General features: G+C 37.1%; 1 protein-coding gene and 1 long non-coding RNA gene across 3 annotated transcripts in view; one reads left to right on the forward strand and one right to left on the reverse strand.

Annotated features, from left to right (window-relative positions):
* Positions 1-25,079, reverse strand: part of arhgap23b (Rho GTPase activating protein 23b) — a 331,034-nt gene that overhangs the window by 220,342 nt on the left and 85,613 nt on the right. The window lies entirely within an intron of this gene.
* On the forward strand, positions 14,096-16,854 carry LOC307144100. Its single transcript, XR_013818674.1, has 4 exons — positions 14,096-14,221; positions 14,336-14,395; positions 15,678-15,800; positions 15,894-16,854. It is a non-coding gene; the product is annotated as an uncharacterized lncRNA (long non-coding RNA).

Genomic DNA, 25,079 nt, shown 5'->3' on the forward strand with positions numbered 1-25,079 from the left:
CTGTAGCGACAATGAGTCAGATAAAATAATAACTCAACGGGGAACTGAATTAAAATGAAAGACTCGAATGACACTATATATTATAAATAATTCAGAATTTATGTTTACACCTTAACTTATTCGTCCGCCGATATGTAAGGACTTAAAGGGGGCTCTGTTAAAGGGAAACATGTATATTTAGCTCAAATGAATGAATCTAATGAATTCATAGGGAATTTTGAGAGATCTATTTTACAGCCGAGCAAATGACTCTTCTAGCGTTCATTTGAACGGGCCGTAAATATCAACTCTGCAGCGGATATTAATATCCGAACAATAGTGAAACACTATTTAACAGCCAGGTAACTTAGATCGGCAGTTCAAGAAGTTTAAATTGATAAGCACATAACACAAGAACAGTTATCTTTGAATACAAACTGAACTTTATTGATTAATCTAACACATCAAACTAATATAAACACACACGCTCGCACATTCACACGTTGCAGAAAGGAAGAAGGTGAGGAAAGAATAAGTTCTAAGAGAGAGAAATTATGAAATCCTAAGCAATCTATGCATTTATGAAACATAACCTGAAGAAACCATTGATCAGTAATTTAACCTCCTATCGTTTCTTAGGCAGGGTTATTACATTTGATCTAATGCACCAGTTCAGCTTGGAATCAAAAAGGCGTTACTTGCGTTTGGGTTTCGCGTGTCGTCTGTCAAGGGGGGATTCCCTTTTCCTGGCTGTACAGGGGTTTTCCCGGATCTTTGATTCGCTGAAGGTCTGGTCGACGTCTGGGGAAGCCAACCACGTGGCGTGTTGGCGGCTGGATGAAAGTCTTGTGGGCGTTGTTTGAAGTTGGAGCGCGCTGTTAGAAACTCGTTGTTGAGAGACTTTTGCGGCGAAACTTAACAGAACCCGAGACTTAACGGAAATAAAATAAACTTTAAGTAAAAGAAAGGAAAGTGAGAGAAAAGCAGATGGCCTGAATGAAATCGTTGTTAACCCATTTTCTCTGAAGTTGGTCTGTCACGATCGTCAGATCGTCTCCTGGGAGCTCCGTTCAGAACTCTCTCTGGTCATACTGCTAGGACTGAGCTCATCTCTGAACTGCGAACAGGCCGCGAACCAGCTCGAACCGAACTGGAACCGAACTTGAGCTGAACTCTGCACTGCTTCTGGTCTGAACTGTACACAGAACTGTAGACAGAACTGTAGACAGAACTTTTTGTTCGTGTTCTGAGACTAAACTCAAACATTTGCCCATCCCCTGGATGGGTTCTGGCCAATTAGGCTTCAGGGGTGACTGTGTCTCCACCCCTCCCACAAAATTGGGTTAACTATAGAATTTAGTTTCCTGCTCTTAAGCAGAGAGTAAATTTAGACCTAATTTCTTACTATAAGGACATGATCAATTCTATAAAGATTTCATTCAGCTCATCTGTTGGATTATATCCATACGAACACACCGGTATCAAACAATGCTTTTTCATCCACTCATTCAATAGTTACATAATTGCATGAATTGTGAGTAATATTCATGCCCAATAGTCTAACTAACGTGTATTAGTTGTAAACACACTAACAAGCTACGTCGAAGGCTATTTAAAATGAAAAAGTCCAATAATCCGTGATTTGCTGCACTCCATATGTGACAGTTTCTGTGAGCTTGCTTGGAGTTTTAGCTGTGTCGTGGAGTTCATTTACCGGTCATTGCAAAGACAGAGGTCTGGTTGTTTCTTTGTCTTGTGACAACCACGAGCCCTTTGTCCTCTTTTAACTGAGTTTGGTGGCGAGTCCATAGGAAGTCAGAACTAGTAGCTCAGGGGCAGAATCAAGCCCCCATCTCCCTCGTGATGATGATGACTTCCTGGAGCTGAATTGTGCTTTGTTGAAAAGGATGTTAATTTGATCGAATCATTGGAAGATTAACTCATCTATATGTCTGCGTCCATAATTGCTACACCATTCTTTCTTTAGTTCTAAAAGTTTCAAGTCTACCTTGGGAACTGGGAATATCCATGGAGGAACATTACCCCATACTATATTCGGACCATACTCGAGTCTATTTAAACCGTATTCTTCCGCTACTGTAGTAATATTCCAACCAAATCCTTTACCTTTATGTTGTTTCAAATACTCCCAGCAATCACCTAAGACCTCTAAAGCAGGTTGTTCTTTCCCAGATCCTTTTAGCTTAACCCAATATGTCAGCGACAGCTTTAATCGTCTCAAATATAATGGTAGTTCTTCAGTTTCTACAAGTAATGCATTAGTATGAGTTGTTTTAATAGCACCAATACTAAGTCTAAGAGCTCTAAACTGTATTCTATCTAGTTTTTCCAGGACACTCTTAGCTGCTGCTCCATATACCATACACCCATAGTCAATACATGATCGTATTAAGGCCCTATATAGATCCAGTAGTGACTGTTTATCTGCACCCCAATTATAACCCATAACTGATCTCATAAGATTGAATACCTTATTACGTTTAGTTTCTATCTGTTTAACATGTGTCTTCCATAAATATCTCTCATCAAACCATACTCCTAAATATTTAAAATGTTTAACCCTTTCCATATTTTGACCATACAGTTTAAGCTGTATATCTCCTAATTTTCTCTTTCTTGTAAAGAGCATATAACATGATTTAGTAACTGACATTTTAAATCCCCAGTCCTATGTCCACCTTTCAACTTTTATTATAGCACTCTGAATATTATTTATCATATGTCTAATATTTTTCCCTCTTTTCCATATAGCCCCATCATCTGCATATAATGAATACCCAATACCTGTACCAACATTCTCGAAGATGTCATTTATCATGATGTTAAACAGAATTGGGCTAATAGCACTACCTTGTGGAATACCATTTATTATATTAAAATCATTTGAAACAGCCTCTCCAACTTTAACACGAAATGTCCGATTTGATAAAAAGTCTAAAATCCAGTTATACATCCTACCTCCAATTCCCATATTATTTAGTTTGATCAGTAATCCTTCTCTCCACATTGAGTCATAGGCTTTCTCTATATCAAAGTATACAATAACCATGGCCTCTTTCATACTAATGGCTTTTTCAGCCTCATTACTAACTTTAATTAATGCATCTATTGTAGATCTACCTTTGCGAAAACCACTTTGTTGTGCACTAATCAATCCTTTCTGTTCTACATAATATGCTAGTCTACGAACTATTACCTTTTCCATCCATTTACACAAGTGAGATGTTAATGCTATAGGCCTGTAACTTCCTGCATTGTCTGGGTTTTTCCCAGGCTTACTAAAAGGCAAAATCAAGGCATTTTTCCAGTTATGAGGCAATACTCCTTCTCTCCATATCTTATTAAACAGCCTTTGTATAATTTCCATAACTTCATCAGGTAATTGTCTAAACATAGCATAGCAAAGTTGGTCATGTCCTGGAGCCGTATATCCGGTGTTCTCTAATGCCATTTTCAACTCATGTGTTGTGAATTCCATGTCTAGTGCTGATCCGTTAGTTTCCTTTTTATTTAATACATCTGCAAACTGTCTTATAGTATCCTCTTTTCGCTGTTCATGCATTTCATCTAAATGACTTCCACTATGTATACTTGCAAACTTCTTACCTAAAAGATCAGCTTTCTCCTTGTTTGTTATTGCCAAGTATTCTCCATCTACCAATACAGGAATTTTTGTAGATTTCCTTTTCCCAGTCATCTTTTTAATCATTGACCAAACGTCATTCAAATCTATTTCTCTACCAATAGATGAACAGAACTGCCTCCATGCAGCCTTCTTTGAAGACTTAATTATTTTCCGTGCCATAGCCTTCTTTTTTTGGTAATCAATCAAATTATCTTGGTTCAAAGGTTTCCTTAAGACTCTAAATGCATGATTTCTTTCTTTTATTGCATTTTTGCATTCATTATTCCACCATGGAACCATTTTTCTTTTCCCATTTACTATGCTCTTTGGTATGCTATTTGATGCAGCATTAATAATCAAGAACGTCACTGCATCTACACCATACCTGTCAAGTTTTGGATTTGAAAATAAGGGAAATTTTTCGACGCCCACCGCAAGCAGTCCCACCACCCCAACCAAGCTCCAGTATCCCTTACATTTTAAGACAGGTGTTATAGCCCAAATGAAAACACAAAAGGGTATATATAATAAGCATTTATTTAAAGGCTTATTTGCATATTTTCTGTTCATTTAAAATTGCTTGTCTTTAGATTTTATTTTCATTCCACACATTCTTTTCATTTCATATTGCTTTTCTTTTACAGTTTTTCTTTTCTTTTCATTTCACACAACTTTTCTTTACTCTTTTAGTGAGTTATTGTACACATTTGTTGCAGACTTTGCATTCTTTAAGACTGTTTTGGAAGGAGTGTATTTGTGGGCTGGGCCAGAGTGGTTCATTTTACATGAGAGTAGAGCACAAACAGTTCTGTTGTCTAATGTCATCCTATTCTCTGTAACAATCTTTCGTACCATGCTAAATACCCTTTCTGAACTTGCATTGCTATGGGCAGGGCTCGAGACATGAACGCCTGTACGCCGGGACAAGTGGATTTTTTGAAGGGGCAAGTGAAAAATAATTTTACTTGCCCAACAGACAAGTATCCGGAGTAAAATGTCAAAACAAAAAAATAACTAGGGAATCACCAAAGTGCAATAATGATTCTGCATTCAGTTAGTGTAAGTGGCGATCGATAGTGGATAATAATATCAAACGAACTGACAACAATGTTGAGCTGTTGAGGCTCGCGCAGCCTCTCGAAGAGAAAATCGAAAACAAATGAGCGGCGCTCACACACAGAAACTCAGTTAACATACACGGTTAAAATGGTGTAGTTATTATATTTATAACATATGATACAGTTAAGCAACATTACACTAACAAGAGTGTTGTTTTCCAGAATACCATCACGACTGGAAATGACACTGATTTCATACGCCAGTTCCATAAACAATTAATTAACATTAAGTCACTTACATTTTATAATTAAATTCGCTGTCCCATTGATCACGGTATTTACACGAGGGTTTTTTTTGGTTTGTTTTGGCAGGAGTGCCTTAATCCGTCTCTATCGTTACGTCCATCATCATCCGTCTCTGTTTTGTTTTTTTCCCGCGTTGTCACTCGTCATCTGACCTCAGTCACACACTAGCCTCGCGACAAGTGGCACCTATACTGTAGGCTACTGCAGATGCCAGTTATCGCGAGGCTAGTTACAGAGCTCAGATTGGAAATGTTTTTGTTTTTTTACTCCGGTATTATTGTTTTTTAATAACGCAGGTTAAAATACGGGAGATTTACAGGAAAATACTAATACGGGAGATTTACAGGAAAATACTAATACGGGAGGACGGCGGGAAAGAAGGGTAAAATACGGGACTTTCCCGGCCAAAACGGGATACTTGACAGGTATGATCTACACATCTATCTACATCCCCTTCCAATGATATGGTTTCATTAAATTCCATGCAACACACTCTAAATTTCTCCCAATCAGCTTTAGGAAAACACCATCTCTCTATTCTGTAACCTTCCTGAACATGTAGTTCAAAATTAATTGTGCATAATATCATATAGTGATCACTCCCTACGTTGATGTTACTCAATACTTTCCATTCAAATTAATTACTCATATTTCCAGAGACTAAAGTAAGATCTAGGCATGATACTGAATTTCTTCTAATATCTACCCTAGTACCACTTCCATCATTAAGACAAACCAGTGATCTCTCGTCCACTAATTCTTCAACTACTTCTCCATTTTTATCTGTATAATCACCTCCCCATAGAGTATTATGAGCATTAAAATCGCCGCACCATATTTCTCTTCTGCCAACACTTGGTATAATGCTTTGAAATATTTGCATTGATAACTTCTTGCATGGATTGTAAAAATTGACTAGTTTAATGTTTCCTCTGGGACTACATATTTCTATCACTACACATTCATATTCATTTGAGACATTTACTCTTCTATATGCTAGAGTATCTTTTATGAACGTTACACATCCTCCACCTTGTGATCCAATTCTATCACATCTAACACAACTATACCCTATCATGACAAATTCCAAGTGTGGCCTTAACCATGTCTCTTGAATACAAATAATATCAGGACTAACATCCATATCAGTTATGATCTTTTTTAACTCTTGCCCATTCGCAATTAAACTTCTGGCATTCCATTGTAAGATATGAAATACCATTATTACGTTAATCACCTTGAGACAATCCATCATAATTAGTAGGATTCAGCATCTCATGAATCATTTCAGCCTTAATATCTGTTATCCCCAACAGCTCTGTTGCTGCCTGTACAATTGTCTTGATTCTATCACTTTTTCTCTGTTGCTGCATTGCCACATTCACAGTCTTACATATGAAAGCCACAAAGCTGATTTTATCCACAATCAGTGTATCCTCGTTAATCTTTTTGCAACATGTGTTTGTTTCTGTTTGCTTTTGTTTTTCTGTGTAAGTTGTAATCTCAATTGGACATCTTCCTACAGACTGACTTATGTTGCTTGCTGCATGGGTATCATTGGTTCTGGCTAGATCACCTTCCTTAATTTTTTTTAACTGCATCAGCATAAGACACCTGATTTATTATTTTGTACTTCTGTACCTCTTTTGCTTGTTTTTGAACTGGGCATCCTCCAAAAGCAGCACTATGTTCACCTCCACAGTTGCAACATCTAATTTTCTCATCTTTACCACATTTACCATATTCATGTTCCCCTCCGCATCTAGCACATCTCAACTTTCCTTTGCATTGTCCTGCAGTGTGTCCCATTCTTTGGCACTTGAAACATCTCATTGGTGCTGGGATATATTCCCTAACGTCATAACTCAAGTAACCCATTCTTATTTTCTTGGGCATAACTTTATCAAACTCAAGAAGAACTGACAGGCTATCCTTTTTCACCCCGTTTCTTGTTGTTTGTAATCTTGTAGCTTTCATCACTTTACCTCCTTTCAATTCCTGTATTATCTCTTCCATCGTCATTGCCAAAGGTACATCATAAATAACACCTTTCATCTTAGCTGCATTTCCTGGGATATGAACACTGATTCTCTCTCCATTCAGTGTTTCTGCACTAAGGAACTTATCTCTTTGTTGTTTATCTTTACAAAAGATCAATAACCTCCTATTGCTTAAGTATGTGGCAAACTTAATTTTCCCCATTTCTTTTTCAATAGCTTGCGTCAACTTTAATGGGTGAAAATGTACCCCTTCTCTTTTAAATGTTACCATTACTTTCCATTTTGTTTCTTCATCCTCTTTCCTCACACTTGACTTTGCAGCCTTTGTTTTTTTAATCATGTCATTCACCTCTAATCCTACAGTTGAACTTCCAGAGCTATTACTCCTATCTTTCCTCTTTCTAGTTACATCCTGCCACGACATACCTTCACTCTCTCCATCCGTACTTTCGCCCATTATAGTTGCACCCACGGTACAGTTGTTGCTAATCCCGTCAACTCAGAGTCGTTCAAAAATAAATAAATAAACCAAACAAACAAAATGAACAACAAAACAAAACAATACTGCTCTTCAAACAAACTCTCAAAATCCTTCCTGATCTGTGCTCTCTCCACACTCCTCACACCCAACCACTGCGGTTTTTCGACAAAGACATATGGCAAACATGAGGGCTTAAATACACACACAGACTAATGACAAGACAAGTGACACCTGTGAACAGTGATGAGACAATGAACCAATGACAGGACAAGACACAAGATCACATGAGGGCATGGGATTCACATGACACTGAAACATGACAAAACCAGGAAGTGCATGACACTAAAACAAAGCAAGAACATGATAAACTAAAACATGAACAAGGAACAATGAACATGAACCATCACCAAAACACCATGTGACACTCGATATGATTGTTCTTTTTCAGCAGGACTTTTAATTTGCAAACTGAAGGCAAAATTATTCTAAAATCACATTTGCATATAGCTATAAGTATATTCTCATTGTTAAGCAGTGTTTGGGCATAAGTATACTTTTTTTTTTTTTTTACATATAAATCATTTTATCGTTGTCCCTTGATTCCATGTCATTCCTGTTACCCTCACCAAAAACCCCTTTAAAATAATTGTACATTCCAGTGACATCACTTCCAGGAAATTACATAATCTCTCATCATTATTCCAACAGTTAAAACACAAGTAATTTTCTCTCTCTCTTTTATAATGTTCTATTTTTGATGATTTATGAGGGTTGACTGAGGTGGGGACATCATGCAATGTCAAAACTGTTACCATTTTTAAAGTATAAATTAAAAAGATTATTTATTTAACATAATGAAATCAATATATACAAGTAATATCGCTTCAAAGTTTACACCATGTGCTTTTGTGGTATTGACTGTTAGCTAGCAGTTAGCAAATTAGCTTGAATTTGTCAAACCTGTTACCGTCAGCCCTGTTACTTTTCTAGTAACAGGTTGTGACATGTGGGTAACAGGGATGACATGACATGTGTCACCTAAGCCACACTGTTTTTTAAGTTTATCTGTGTAAAATGCAAACATTTTTAAATGTCATCCTGCGTGTATTATTGAGCTAATGCCTATATTATTCAGAGTGGGTGGTATGAGGATCAGTTAAATTTTTATTTAAAATTGTTGGTATTAGTATTATTGGTAATTAAAGTATTAACTGTTTAAATAGTTTTAACATTTGTGTGATGATTTAAATTCTATTTTATATTTGCATTTTAATGCACTTTTTCAGATGATAGTAGTATGCCATTAAGTGCAGCAGAAAAACAAATGATATTGAAAGAATGTTTGTAACCAAGCAGATCTCGCCCTCCATTGACTACCATAGTATTTTTTTCCTACTATGGTAGTCAATGGTAGTCAACATTTTAGATATCTTTGAAATGTAATGTGCTTCACTAATACAACTATGCCAAGTAAGTGCAAAAAATATAATGCAATTTAAAAAGTTTACAATATTATGTAAACAAATTTGTGCAGTGTATGCTGAAGAATGTGTGTCCTGTCATCCCTGTTACTCTGGTCAGTCCTGTTACCATGATGTCAATCCTGTTACCGTCATTAATTTCATTAAAAATATTAAAATTATATTTAAAATGGCCTTCCCAGTTTTTCCATTGTAAACCTATCAACATTGTATTTTGAACAAAGCCCTTCTTTTAATATCTCTCTTGTAAAAATATATATTTTTCTTAATTGGCATGTGATCATCCTCTAAAATTAGTAAATTCTTGGCCATCTGAATGACAAATATAAGATTGAAAAAAATTATTCAAAATTTGAAACAATCCAACTGAAAAGAGGGACTAAAATACTGCCCAAATACGTTACAACTATAACATATTTCTAATTAAAACTATTGTATATACTAACGCTTGTGTCTGTAACAGGGATGACAAAAATATCAAAACATGAGGTAGATAAATAGTCATAAAATACAAAATTTCGTAGCCTGAGATGGCACAATAGAATTTATTGTCATTTTAAGCTGTCTTCATTTCATGGATATTTTTAAAACATAGATTAAACTTATTTTATATTTTAATTTTTCTAAGTTGAAAAGGCACCGATTTCGTGGAATGACCCACATACGTGTACGCAAGGTTCAGCGTACAGTGCACGTGACGCAAAGTTCATTATTAGAAGAGTACTGAACTCGCACCGCCAGATGTTTGTAACTGCGTGTACTTTGTACGTGCAGGTCACACACACGTATTTAAAGTTTTTTTAATTGATTAATTCATTTGTAACATTTATATAGCGCTTTTCTAGGCACTCAAAGCGCTTTACATAGAAGGGGGGAATCTCCTCAACCACCACCAATGTGCAGCATCCACCTGGATGATGCGATGACAGCCATATTGCGCCAGAACACCCACCACACACCAGCTTATTAATAGCTTTTTGCAGTATTTATATGGGTTGTGAACTTGTGGCGAGATATTGCTCAAAACTGTGCATGCGTCAAACGCCAGTGTACGTGTATGAGTCAAAAGAATTATACTTGGCTGTGTGCATACGCTCGCATCCACATAAAAAACTAAGTACACTTTTGGCTTTACTGATGTAACTTGTGACAGAGAATGAATACTCATCCAGATCCATCTCTCCAGTATTTGTTGCACAGAGGCAGCATTACTGGGCCACACTGTGATTGACTTTTGTATTGGTTTCATTGTCTTCACAACAGGGCTATTCCAGAAAGCAAGGTTATCTTACCAAACATACACCAAACTTTTGGTTGATTTACCCAAACCTTGCTTAGCCAAGGTATGCTGGTTCCAAAAACGCATCCGGCAGTAAGTTCAGCCAACTCAGAGTATGTTAACAGTTAACATACAAGACTTTCTCAACAGAGCAACGGATTGACGAGTCACCATGGAAACTATGGACTCGGATACTACTTCTTTCTTCTTCTTTTTTTTAAAATACTGATTTAATATCACCACCTATTTGGTGGTTGTGCAATCATTTTTCAATCTTTTCGTTTAATGATCTTTAATCACTGTGAAGTGTTCAAAACGTAGTTTATTCTCAGCTAACAGGCAGACAGGTAAACGCAACACACAACTATTCATAGCGGTGACCGGACAAAGACTGAGTGAACAAGAGGAACCTAAATAGCAGACAGAAACAAGATAATTAATTAAACACAGCTGAACAGGACTTAACTAACGAGGTTTACCTAGGAAACAGACAAGTGGCGTGAAACTTAGGCCCCGTCCGCATGAAGCCAGAGCTTTCCTATCCAATCTTCTTTTTTCCTCGTTTCAAGAAATATCTGCGTACACACGACAGCACTGACACCGACTCAAAATGATGTAGTATACATGCCAGGCCAGTATGTGGCTCTGTAATTCTGCCACAGAAATACACTTAAAAAAAGAGAGAAGAAGAGTTGTGGAAGGGGTACAGCAATGGTAGGAAGTGAGGCAAAATCTCACAATAAAATAACAATAAATAAATTAGCTACTTACCAGATTGTGTTTTATTAATGTCTAAAACCCTAAACCTACCCTTACAATAATGCAAATACAGTAATTAAATGACGCAATATTGATGTGCGCATGCCCACACTGCATGAAAACACTGAAATCCGGCACTATCCGGGCATGGTATACTCCTGTGTAATTTGATGTTTACCGGATGTATGTGGGAAAAAGCGGATCAGAGTAACACGGAACAGTATATTTCCAGAAAAACCCGGAAACCTCACGTATGCGGACGTATACAGGAATCCGTGAAATTTCACGGACATATACAGCTGAAACACTGCTGGGTGTGCTAGGACTGAAGACTGTTAGGTGTGAAGAAGACCTTTCATATGTTAATGACTGACACTTGTGCTGGCTGTTCTCAGAAGGAGGGGGGCAGGGGAGCACTTCAGGATTGAGAATTATCTCTGGTCTACTATAGGCTACAGAAAACAAGCTTTTTACACAGAAAAAATAATTCTTAAGGCCCTGAAACACTAAACTGAACTAGCAATGACTAAAGCCGACTGTGGGGTTGGTTCACGTTGCCTGGGTCTGGGCCAAACCATCAGAATGGTGTGTCAGGGCCTTAAAACCACTGCATGAAAAGAGTCTCTAAATCAAATATTTTTTATAAAAACAGTACAAAATAAAAACCCTGTCTGAACATATACGTTCACAAAAAAATCTGAATATGTAATGAAATAAACAAAGAAATGTAATGGAATTAACAAAGGATAATTAACCAAACATTTTAGACTATCCCCAAACAATTTTTGCAAAGTTTTACAAATTGTAGGCAATAATAGAATTAAATAAAAAGGAGATGAAATGTGGAAAATGAAAAAGTTTGTTTTAAAAACACCAAAAACTGATATGCTCAAAATAAAAATATGGAATAAAAAAGAGCAGGGATTCACTTGCTCAAGAAACACAGAAACACAAGCAGATCTTTCAGCTCTGCAACTATTAACAAAAAGTGTCACTCCAAGATTCTTAACTTTAACACGCTGCAAAAGAGGAGCGTTTTGAGGTTTGAAATCCACCACTCACAATAGATGTAGGTGCAACCAATAAGGTTACCAATAAAAATAAGGCAACCAATAAAAATAATCCTAATTTTACAGAAAAAAACGTCAGTTTTTTACAGTATTTTCTTGTAATTTTGAATTATGTTTAAAACAATGTAAAATTACAAACAATATCTAAATAAACAACTTGACTGTTATTTTAAGGATTATATCATTAATGACAAATTACAGTAATTCTCATTTTTTTATACAGGAACATCACTGTATTATTTTTCTGTTTTCATAAATAACAAATTCATGCAAAATTACAAACAATATCTGTAAATTAACAACTGTAATACAATATTTAGCTCATTATATTAAAGGTTTATGTTTATGTCCATACTAACAATTTAACATTATTCTTTGTCATTTTAAAGTAAATCTTATTAGTTTTATATTTACACTGTAAGAATAAAAACCTAAAAAAAAACGCAGCTACAGCTGCAAAACAAAAACCGTAAAATAAGTCAAATATCTTAAGTCAAATAAAGTTAAAAAACTTCACAGAAATTTACATTAAACGTTTTAGAGAAAACACTATTAGTTTACAGATTTTTCCTTATTTAAATTAAGATATTTTACTTTAATTTTCTGTTTTACAGTGAAGGTGTATTTTTACATTCAAACTGGTTTTACATTCAATTCTGGATACAAATATAACAAAATATATAGCAAACTAAATATCAAACAATAATTGTTTTTAAAGAGTACAAATCTGCACTGCAAATCTGCACAGGTTGAAACTTCCAGGCCTCTGCCCACACCACAAAACAACATTTGACCAATTCATTAAATATAACAGCAAATAAAAATAAATATACACATTTTCTAACTGTTGTTTAAAACAAGTTTTTTTCTATATTTGCAAGGCTACTTGCTGTCTTTCCGTGTTCTTTTGAGCGTGATTGGTCAATCTGAACGTCATCCAGAAATCTGACCAATGACAGTGCGCGCCTTCAGTTTGAATTATACACCCGTTGCCGTTGGAGTTGCTCGTTGCTCGTGGCTCGCGGGGACGCGACGCGATCGCGCGGCTTCTAATCTTTAACAGGACGGCTTCTTCTGTCCATTAATGGCATTGCATGGATCATTTTAAACCTGTTAAAATCTTATTTTGGACGAATTTTGATTGTGGGATGTCGACTGAGAACGAAAAAACATGAATACGAACAGACTAAGTTTCCAATGGCGGACAGCAGACGGCAGAAGGTAACGTAAACCCCTTTATATTTTTTCTACTGCTTATCAAGATATATAACGTTAGTGCATTAAAGTCATATGCTAATCGTGATTAACTTACATATTCTGTTTCTGTGTTTTGTTGTAATATTGTTAAGATAGGGCTGGGTGTTATGGCGATCTGATGATACTGACTATTGTTAGTGATTTTGCTGTAAACGTTAACATTACCGTTTTATATTGCGGAATGGGAATATAGCGTATATAACGCAGCACTGACTGTACTAAAACTTTTTGACATTTTGACAAGGAAACATGCATGAATGTAGAATAATGAACGGGACATGCATGTGTTAAAATAAGCCTCTCTCAGACAGCAGGCGATCCCGAAATCAATTATCTTTCTGTAAAATGCACACAATTATCTCAGAAACCTTGTCATGTGAGGTATTCACTTGATTTAAACAGTCAGTTATGTCTTAAGTACGTTAAACAGTTCAAGTTAACGTGGGGAAACCCGGATGCGTGTCATTCTGTGCATCCGTTCTTAAAGGGGCTGCAGCTTTGTCATCATTTTAATAAAACAAAAGAATAGAGAAGACCTTCTGCTTCTTTAAGAATCATGTGATATTAATTAATTGAATATCATACAGTGAAGACTTTTAAAGCAGTATTATTCTGTAGCATTTTAATAAAATATCCATCAAAATAAATATATTGTGATATCGTTATTGTAAAATATAATTTCTCATGTATGTATAATTATATGGTCATAATGCCCATCCCTACTGTCAGCTAGTTTTAAGATCAAGCTTGTCATAAAATGTAACAGAGCTTTGGAATGAATAATCTGAGATCATGTAACTTACACTTGTTCTGCAGAGAGGACAGGAAAACACCATCCTTGGACTCTGAAGAATTACAGGCAAACCAGGATTTTGGATCTACTGTAAAGTTTTTGTATGGGCCTGGTGAGTATGTTTTGCAAGTCCATGTCCGTAAGTTGATAATTAATATTAATGTTTTATCAAACAAATTAATATTCATTTGTGTGTGTGCATGTTTCTTCCCCCCTCATGATCCAGAAGTTTTGGATCCATGATCCTGAAGAACTTTTACAGATGTTGACCCTGAATGTGTAAAAGGTAATCTTAAAAATGTTGTCATTATTTTAATGTTCTCTGTTTTTTTCTGTAATGTAGACGCATGCATTTTCTGTGAAGTTGCTTTGAAACAATATCAGGGTTTTTCCTACATTGAACATTTTTTGCCGGCCGCCAAAACAAATTTTTGTCCCGCCAAAGCCTTATTTGTTGAGTTATTGTGATTTATGATTGATGTAGTAGAGGACTGCTGCACTTGAGTTAACTGAGTGACAGAGAGAACGACCAGTGAGCTCCTCCCGCTCGCACGCTCTCTGTCTTCAAAATAAGCATTCTTAGCTTTCTAATGTTTCACATATTACGTTAATCAAAATCAAAAGGTCGGAAGACCGAATCCATGTTGCACGTGGCGCTATCAGACGTCTTCCTTTAATTACCGCTGGGTGTGAAATGCGCTCAAAAAACATTGACTGATTCTCTGACCAGCTGACATAAAGCATACTTTCAATAAACTTGAAACAAATCCTATCCGGTTATGAAGTGTTTTCTGTGTCTTGACAAATCTTTCGCGATTTTCTAAAGACGTGATTCACACACAACGCGTCTGCTAATGTCCGATTCGCCACCTAATGACTCCTTTGAACCGAATCATTTTAACGACTGGTTAGAACTGATCTGTCCAACACTGAACTCACAAATTAGTTTAATCATTTACTCAGAACAACACCTGAAATGAGAACACAAGTGTGCTTACCCACTTTAGCAAGAGTGGATGGTAAGAATTATTTTTAATTATCAACAGTCTTTCAGCTTATTTATGTGGACAATGTGTAGTAAAATAAATAGCCTAAAATCATTTAGTTTAGACTGGAGTGAGGTGAACCCAGAACAAATTTGTTGTTAGCTAGCTGATTGTATATGGCAGAAAATTAGGCTATTTGTTCATTTTTTTTTAATACTATTTTTTTAATATTGATATGATTACCAAAACAATTATCAGTAAATAGTGTAAAAATGAGGAACAAAAACAAACATCAAGGTATCAAAATAAGATAAGCAAAAGTTACAAACTTTCTTTGAATTTATTTCAAATTTATTGTCAGTATTGCGCGTGCAGATCATGTGGGTAGGGTATTTTTTTTTTACCGTGCGTATGTGTGTGTATGGATGACCATGTCTGTCAGCCACCACCGAAGACCATTTTTGACCCAGGAAAAACCCTGAATATGTATTGTGAAAAGCGCTATACAAATACATTTTAATTGAATTGTTTTACTTACTTTTATTGGCATTAACTATATATTATTAATGTATTATTTGGCAGGTCTCAAGATGTATTTTATTTTGTGAGACTTTGCTGAGGAAGTATTCTTTGGCTCAGTCTGAAAAGGCCCAGAAAAGAAACACTATGAAGAACATCACACAGAACCGTCAGAGAAAGAGACGGGTAAGTTAAGAAACCGGTTAAGCTTTTTCCCTCCAGAATGTTACTATACTCCTCTCTGAGTTTTAGTGGTTAATTTACTGTCATGTTTTGCAGTTGCTGGAGACCAGGTCCAGGGTTGCACAAACCAACACAGAACCTGTGGAAGACCGCAACTATAGACCTGATGAAGATGAAGATGGTTGTTGATGGAAGGCTTGGTTAGGCTAGCTACTACAAACCAGACTAGACTGACCCACACTACATGTCACATCACCAGCCCATCATGCCAGTTTGAAAAAATGTTCAAAACTCAAACAACATTGTGTTAGAGTTGGTCACAATTATTTTATAATTATAATTTTAATATTCAATTGTTCCATTTTATATTTTCTTTATTCCTATGTTTATATACTTATACTTTTATTGGTTCCCATATATAGAACATTTACATATATTTTATATACACTTTTTAATTTATAGATTTCTTTGTCTCGTTTTATATTGTATACTTTGTATGTTTGTTCCTTTTTAGATGTCCATGTTGCTTTTGATCTCCACGTTTTGTATTGTTGTTCCTTTTACGTCGCCTTCCTTTAGAAACATTTTGTTCACTTATCTTTTCCCCCATTCATTTTAATGTATGTTTATAATGCTCTTTGTTCTTTTTATTTGGTTATATTGTTTACTTGGAATATTTATATGTATTTTAATATATTTTATATACACTTTTTTTGTCTTATAAATGTATTGTTCTCATTTTATATTGTTTAATTTGTATATTTATTCTTTTCCTTTTTATGTTCACTGTGTATTTTATTCCTTTACATCTCTGTCTTTTAAATGCATTTTGTTCATTTTTTTCCCCTTTTTGTTTCTTTACCAATTCATTTTAACGTATATTTATGTTCTTTGGACTGTTTATATTTTTACATTTGTTCCTTTACATTTGCATCCCTTTTAAATACATTTAGTTAACTTGTTTTTGTTTCACCATTGTTTTAATGTTCTTTTATAATGCTGTTAAGAATGTGTTTTTTTTTTTTATACCTTTTTAATAAATATTTCAGACTTTCTCAAATTGTTTTGTGTGTTTTTCTTTTGGGAGGGAGAGGGGATTATTTATTTATATATATATATATATATATATATTAATGAGCAAAATCTGCATAGCTGGCCTATAACCAATCAAGTCCCTATGCTACAAAACCTAGCCCACCCTTAGCCTTAGAAGTAACCAATAAAGTCACTTGACTGGGTTTTCAATGCGTCCTGTCATCCAATAGCAGTCTGGGTTTTGGGAGTGGTTTTAAAAAAAACAACCAATCCAGTTTGAGATGAAGGACCAATAGGGGGTGGAAGGCAAAGCTGTTTAGAGGTGTGAAAATGTCTCCTGGGAAAAACTTGATGGGATTATTTGCCATGGCAACAAATGGCTGTAGCATGGGAGTATACGGCCACAACATACATCCGATTTGGTACCATTTCGGATGTATACGGACATATACGGATCCATGGAATTTGACCTATCCGGCCAGTATACTCCTGGATTCTTCCGAATTTCAGCAGTGTATACAGGAGTATCCTGGTCCGGATACACCTTTTTTCATGCAGTGCCAGTGCCCGTAGTTGTATCCCTTTCTAGCCTTTCCCGTGCGGGACGTGGTGTGATGACATCACTGTTTCACAAAATTGGCTGTATTTGGCTGTACACACAAAAACACAGGGGTGTCATTTTCAGATTTATCCACTCTCACTTATCACACAGTTGACACTTCACTTACACCTAACCCTACCCTTAAACTTACCCATACCACCACACCTGTCCCTAACTCTACCCGTATCCCACCTCAATATCAGCAAAGGTGTTTTGCAATACAATTTGAACACAGTAAGTACATTATACTTATTTTTTGATACATAGTGGTTAAGGCCACCTAATATAAAGTGGGGCCAAAAAAACTAAAAAAGTCTGAATGCTGTAACAAATTAGCTCAAAGGGGAAATATTAATAATTAATCATAACTCGCTCAATTAATTATGAATATTTGGATCAGTTAACCAAATTAACTTAATGTAACTGAATTAATATTACAATCAAATAATCTGTTTGTCCAGCGAACATTCAGTACTGATTGTCTATCAACTCTTCAGAAAGAGTAATTTCTGTGGCCATAGAAAAATAACTTTTTCTTAGCTCGTAGCTATGATCGATTTGTTAAAGTGACAATTTATTTATAAGCAGACCAGAATCAACACTTAAGAATGTGCACAAAAGTTTATTTAACTAAAACACGAACAAATAACTAACATAAATGCACAACACAAAATCATACAAACATTGCGTAGAATGGAAAGTGGAAGTAACGGAGAAACCGGATCAGAACTGAATGGGAATGAAGCAATAAAAAGAGTCTAAAACCTGAGAGAACCACCAGTTAAGACAACTAGCTCCTTTGTTTGAACAAAGGGGTTTACAGCTTTAACTAAATACACTGCAAATTTGTATATCGTATGTTCTCCCAGGTGTTTTCATAGCTTCATACCTCTGTTCTGACCCGGTTCTTCAACCACTTTAACTTTAAATATTACCCATATATGTTTTTGTTTTGTGTGTATGCATTTCTGTTGAGTTTAGTTGTGTTTGTGATTTAGTTAATAAAAATTGTGCACAATACATATCTGGTTCTGACTCCCAGCCTGCAAACAAATTGTCTCTTAAATGATCGATCTTGTTACGTGCTCTAAGCGCTGTCCATGCAAAGGAAGAATTCTTTTTTTTGTGGCTATGAAAAATACCCTTTTCTTAGAATTAATTAACTGAGTGTTCACAGGATGAACTGATTGATTGATTGTAATGTTAATATAACTACATCAAGTTAATCTCATTAACTGAATCTCACACATCGTTAATCAGCATTGTAGCAACTGGACCGATCAAACACACATTCTTTACAATTTAATCTCTTTAAGGACCCAGACAGGCTCCTTGATGGCTAGTTGCCCCACTGTGAATTCGCACCCTGATGCGGATTCATGCATTTCAAAGACACTTGGGCTATGTTCTCAAATGAGAGAACAGTACAACCAACAGAAACTCAGAAATGGAATTCTATCCACTAATTCATTGACAATCTTTTAAATGAATGAACATGCATTTCCCCAGTACATTTTGTGTATCATTACTTTTTGTATATTGTCTTTTATATTGTATGATGCTTGATGATAGAACTACTAATTAATGCACACTTTGGTGGACATCACTTTCTTATAGAATGCAGTGTGTTTGTTATATTTATCAAAATACAAATGAACACAAATTTCCAGCTCACTCCAATCATGCGAACGAGTCAGCTCTTTGTTCAAACAAAGGAACTCTCCCGCCTGAGAACGTACCTTTGTCATTGGTCAAGCCAAACCTCAAAGGCGTGGCCTCTGGAACCTTTATTACAACACAAAGTTCCCACAAAGTTAGGAGTTGGATGGGGTACTCACTGACATTCCACTCCTGAACACTGTTCGCGGGAGACCTCATCCGGCATTGCCGACCTTCTTCAACCACCACAGAGTCTCTCCAAGTTCACCATCGTTCCTTTGCTCAACACGGAAGGAATCGATCGCAACTGCAACACTAACGGACCGAACTATCAAGACTTTCTCCTGCGACTGCATATCTGGACACCCTTCAAGGCAAATGCAAGTAACCATCAGTTCTTGCCTCCTTCTTCCCATAACAACAAACTCTACTACATTGGCGCCGAAGCCCGGAAGAAAGGATAGACATGCTGTCGGAGAGCCCTAGCTGAGGGGGATCGCGGTGCTGAGGAGTTCGGGCAGCGCGGAAGAGTGAAGACCGCGAGTGGCTGCCTGAGGTAGTGGTGCTGGAGCGAGTGAAGAAAGATCTGGTGGGACGGAGAGCTCGCTGCCGTGCGCCATGATGGGAGGAGCAGGGAGCGCAAGACTCGCTGCCAGCTGCCCTCAACAGCAAGGAAGAGCCTCTCAGCTGGCTGAGGACCGAGCGGCAGTGTGTCTGGGAACCGGACCAGATAATTTTTTTCCCTTTCCTCTCTCCCCTCTCTAATCTCTTTCGCTCCTCATGCTTCCGGCTCTGTTTCTCTCGCCTCTCTGTCCTTACCCCCAGGTGCCGCGGCCGGCATGATCGGTCCCCCCCGGAGGGAGGGCGGGTAGAGCGCAGGCTCGGGAGCAGCAAGGCTGAAGGTCCGTAAGAGCGGGACGGAGTCTCACGGAGGAGTGACTGGAGCATAAAGAAGGAGCGACGACAGTGAAGGACAAGAGAGGACGAGGCCAAAACGAGTGTTGCAGTTATTTCAACTTGCAGTTATTATTGCACATGGCTGGCAACCATGTGGTCGGATCGGGTTTTCGGTCCCACACACACACATGGCTTGATGTGTGTGTAGGCCTGCCAGCCTGGCCAGCTGAGAGACAGCAGAGGTGTAGCGTCTGGAGTCGCTCTTGACATGAGATCAAAGTGGTGGGTCGTTCGAGAAACACCAGAGATGCAGATCTTTTGCACAGCTCTGCCTATGAATTAGTATTAGCATATAAATGAGTGTAGTGGTGCCAGTTGAGGCTGGCCAAATGGCCGCACTATCACCCTTACGACCAGCAGAGACAACGCAGGCCGTGCCGTTATCACCTAGTGAGGAACTTCAAATAGATTCCTATCACACACACACAGACAGACACACACACACACACAGACACACACACACAAGTATTCCTCTTCATATTAGCCTTTAATTTAACCATCCCAGAAATATGTGATGACCCTTGTGTTATATGTATGTTGACCACAAAGTATATATTTGTATGTGTGTGTGATGTTAATCCTAAATGCTCAAAATGGCTCTGTAAAAGAGATACACTGTCTTTCATGCATTTAAACACAGGCATGTTTGATGTCTAAAGGTTTCTCTTTCTTTGTCCCAGTCAGTGGTGCAAAGTAGATGATTATGAGATGTACCTTTTAGTAGGTTTAGCCCTTTTTGAGCGAAACCTTACTCATTTGGCTGCCAGCGAGAACATTCCAGTGAGTGATAAAAGTCCGAACAAAGGGATTTTCCCGCCTCCAATCCACATCTATGATTGGTCATCTCAGAGAAGATGGGCGTGGGGTTAGTGGACTTTAAAGTACAGTAACTCGAGCACACCCGGGCTCAGTCATCTTGCAAGAACCCCGGACGAGACAAATTTCCTTTTCCTCCCATCTCATCAGCGCGGCTCGCGGGTTTTCGACCTGCGAGCCGGCGCGGTCCAGCCAAGCTGATGTTTCCTTTGAAGATCGACGCGCTCCGCGGCGCAGTCAGCGGACGCACTTAGCTGGACGAGATGAATTTCCCTTCCAAGACGACACCTTTAAAAATCCCGCGGACCAACGGAGCTCTGGAAGAACCAAACGGAGAGAACGCTTCATCGCGCAAACTCTCTGAGAAACGCCAACGCACGCATCTTGCTTTACACAACACCAAGAAACCATGCAAGTATCAATTCTACCGAAATTTAGATGCGTTTTAAAGATTGTACCCCTGTTTAAGGTGATATTTCTTGCTGGCTCCAATGGTTTTGTCTGGGAAGGTGTCAGATCGGACACGATCTTACCCTCCTTCCTTTCCTTTCCCTTCCCCTCATCCTCCTCTTTACTTTCCACTATTCTGTAAATACATGTATTCTTTATGTAGTCATATGTGATCGTAGTATTAATCTTTATTAAAACCATGATATTCACGTTTTGATTGTCATTGTTTGCTCACGGAACACGAGTCCCTTTAATGTCAGATCTAAGCTACGAGCTCTTATAAGCATCGTTGAATGCTTTAATTAATACCATAACTCGGAAAGTTTGTCCTTTGTGGCCAGAGGGACAAACTTCCCGAAAATTGGGTAGGAAGAATAGACCTGGTGAGTGGATAAGGAATCTCCGCTCGTCCTTTAAACGGAACGGAGAGGAATTTTGAATCAACTCCCTTGAGGTTATTCTGTGATTATTTAATATAGATATATCTGTAGTTAATTACAATAAATTATTGTTAACCATATATATATATATTATATTGCATAAATACAGAGGTGAGGTATTCCCATCTTGGAGATTGGTGATTAGATTATAACCCGTTATGATTAATCATAAATCCCTAAATATTAATACCCACAATTCCCTATTGAGCTAATTTTTGATTTAAATATAATATGTAACCCTAAAACCCTACAGAGGTGACATGTCGGTCATCGGTCAAGAGAGAGAGAGCGTGAGCCATTGAAGAGTGTCTCTCTTTAAAGGTCTGGGAAAGGTCACACCCCTCAGGGTTTACTTGACCAATGAGAAAGGTTACAGCAGGAAGATACCTCTGTTGGACATTTTATGGCTCTTTTTTTCAGCGCACTCATTTGCAAGTGAATCTGGATTGGTTGTCGATAAAGAAACTATTAAAGTCCCTGTAAAATCAAAATGATGAATTATGAATCATAAAAAAATCTGCCAAGTAAATAAAATAGCTTATCAAAATCTTTAAAAAAAACAAAAAAAACACTGGGGTGTCCGCTGTCACCGCTGAAACCATGCCCACTCACAGGAAAGCTGCCATAAGCACTCAAGACAACAGTCACGTACAGTTCACGATGGCACCAGATGTCGGCAGGACAGGAGGATGAATCCCAGTACCCAGTTGAAAGTTTGTAAAACTATCCGGTGTAAAGTCACTGCAGAGGCAAGTGTTGGTGGTGATCCTTAGCTCTCCATCAAGGTAGCTGTTCACAAAATGAATCCACCTCTTCTTGATATCATCGTTTTTGTTTTGTAAGCTGTTTTGTAAGTTGTAGGCTATAGCAACTAACGGTACTGTGTCTACTGACAGTAACTCATGACCGAGCTCTAGTTATGATAGTGTTAGGGGAGGGGCCAGGCTCTGTGACTCCAGTGCGTCATCGACAGTTATGATAGTGTCGGGGGAGGGGCCATATGCACAGTGGCTCCAGTGCGTCATCGAGCCACCATTTTAGCCCCACCTAAAAAATCCTGAACACAGCAATGATGAAACACTGTTTAACAGTCTAACTACACAGTTCAGTCTTTGTAACGTGCTTCAGCAATACATTTCTAACATTTCTAATGTGTTTAGAAACAAATCTCAGAATTGCCTTTACAGGGACTTTAAAGATTCTTGTAATACTAATATGTTGCTTATCGACACATCATATACATTATCATTTCAATCTTCAAAGTACAAATTTATAGAGACCAAACATGCCATACACATGATTTTAGTTAACCATAGTATGCAATTCTGAAACATAACACAGCTTTAGTTAATACATAGGCCAAACCCTATAAAAGAACAATCATGAGATGGATATATGTTTAAATATTTCTCAAGTGGTTATATATAGGATATATGAGTTTAAGACGGTTTATTTGTCCTTTTCAAAAATAATTAAGTGAGAGTCACAAGTTGCAGGCAAATTCCTTCTGGTCATAAACCTTATCAGTTCCCATGTGTCCTGTAACCAGAGGCCTCTTCTTGCTCTTAGGGGATGGATCCATAGACCCCAGAGTGAGTTTTAAAGATTATTTGTTAAATTGAACGAATAATTGTGTTTGATTTGTCTCAGTCGCTACAAATATATAGTATATAGTATATATATATATAATAGGGATACAACAATACAGTTAGTCCACGGTTCAATACATACCTCGGTTTTTAACCACGGTTCGGTTCGGTTCTGATGGCTTGTCAAATCAGTTTTTTCTATTCTATTTTTAAGCGACAGGAACAGAAAGAGATTAAGGGGGAAAAAAAGATTTTTTTATTGCAATACTCTTTCTTTCTTTTACTTAAAAGAATTGAAAAACCTTACTTTAACTTAAAACTTTACTTAAAGCTGCAGTCTGTAACTTTTGGCGCTCTTGCGGTTAATAAACAGAACTGAATAGGTCTTGCGGAAGAACATTGCAGCCGGGGCTACTTCTCTCTGTTTATGTCTATGGCAAGTCTCGCAGGGACTGTGCTCCTCCGCAGCGGTTCCTACCTGTCTGGTCTGAAATAGTCCCAATATAAACACTTATTACAAGTGTACCGTAATGATTCAGGGTAAGACAAAAACACAGATTGGAAAATGGATTCATGTTGTACATTCTCATGATATAATTTTTGTAAATCTTGAACACAAAAAAGTTACGGACAGCAGCTTTGAAAAAAAAAAACCTTGTACACATTCCTAGTGTATTGTATAATATAAAATAAATATATATAAAGATTTATACTGGCAGCTCAGAGCAGTACAGCAGCATTTAAGTATGAAATTGAATGAAAAAATTTAAAAATAAAACACTACATAGACTAACACTACATTTCACTATAAAATATACATTGATTCTTATTAAAGCTACTGTATTAAAGTTTTTCAGTCAAGAGCAGTGAGTGATTTTCTCTTTGTCTTTTGTTGTTGTATTAACATTAAAGGGATAGTTCGCTCAAAAATGAAAATTCTGTCATCAAGAAATTAATACAGGTTTGGAACAATATTAGATTGAGTAAATAATGACATCATTTTAGAGGTGAACTGTCCCTTTAAGGACAGCGTGTTCACTAGGCTGCACTGATGTCAATTTAGAGGTCTTTCAATAAGACCTGCGTGCATCTAATATATAGACACACGCCGATTTTACTTTCACTTTAGACATAACCGACTGTGTTTATGTTAACCTGTATTTGACAGTATTAGCGCAGTAAGACCACTACTTAGTCCAGTAATCGCGTGTTTGACAGGCGTTTATTGCGCGCGCTCTGAAAAGCGCTTGTTAAAATAAGCATGCAAATGAAATGTTTAACCGGCAAGGCTGTAAAACGCATGCAAATAATGAACTTTCGTGATTGTGAATAACTATAGTGTTCCGTGAGTATAACTCTACCACTAACGTGTGATGTGAATGTATGTCGCGTTGTTCAGTATTGGGAATGGGATGGAGGCAAATTATAGAATTTGTAGAAAAATAATAAATTAAATGCAAAACCGGAAAAAAAAAACACAATTCACAAGCGCGTATTGAACCGTGAATGCCGTACTGAACGGTTCAGTATTATATTGAGAATTATGGCATCCCTAATATATATATATATATATATATATATATATATATATATATATATATATATATATATATATATATATATATATATATATATATATATATACATACAGTGGCGTAGCAAGTCAGTCCCGGGCTCATATGCAAAATAAATTGTACGGGCCCCCCTAACCCCGCCCCCCAAGTAGGCTACATGG

Source organism: Gobio gobio, assembly GCF_949357685.1.
Source record: "Gobio gobio genome assembly, chromosome: 20".
NCBI classification, from domain to species: Eukaryota; Metazoa; Chordata; class Actinopteri; order Cypriniformes; family Gobionidae; genus Gobio; species Gobio gobio.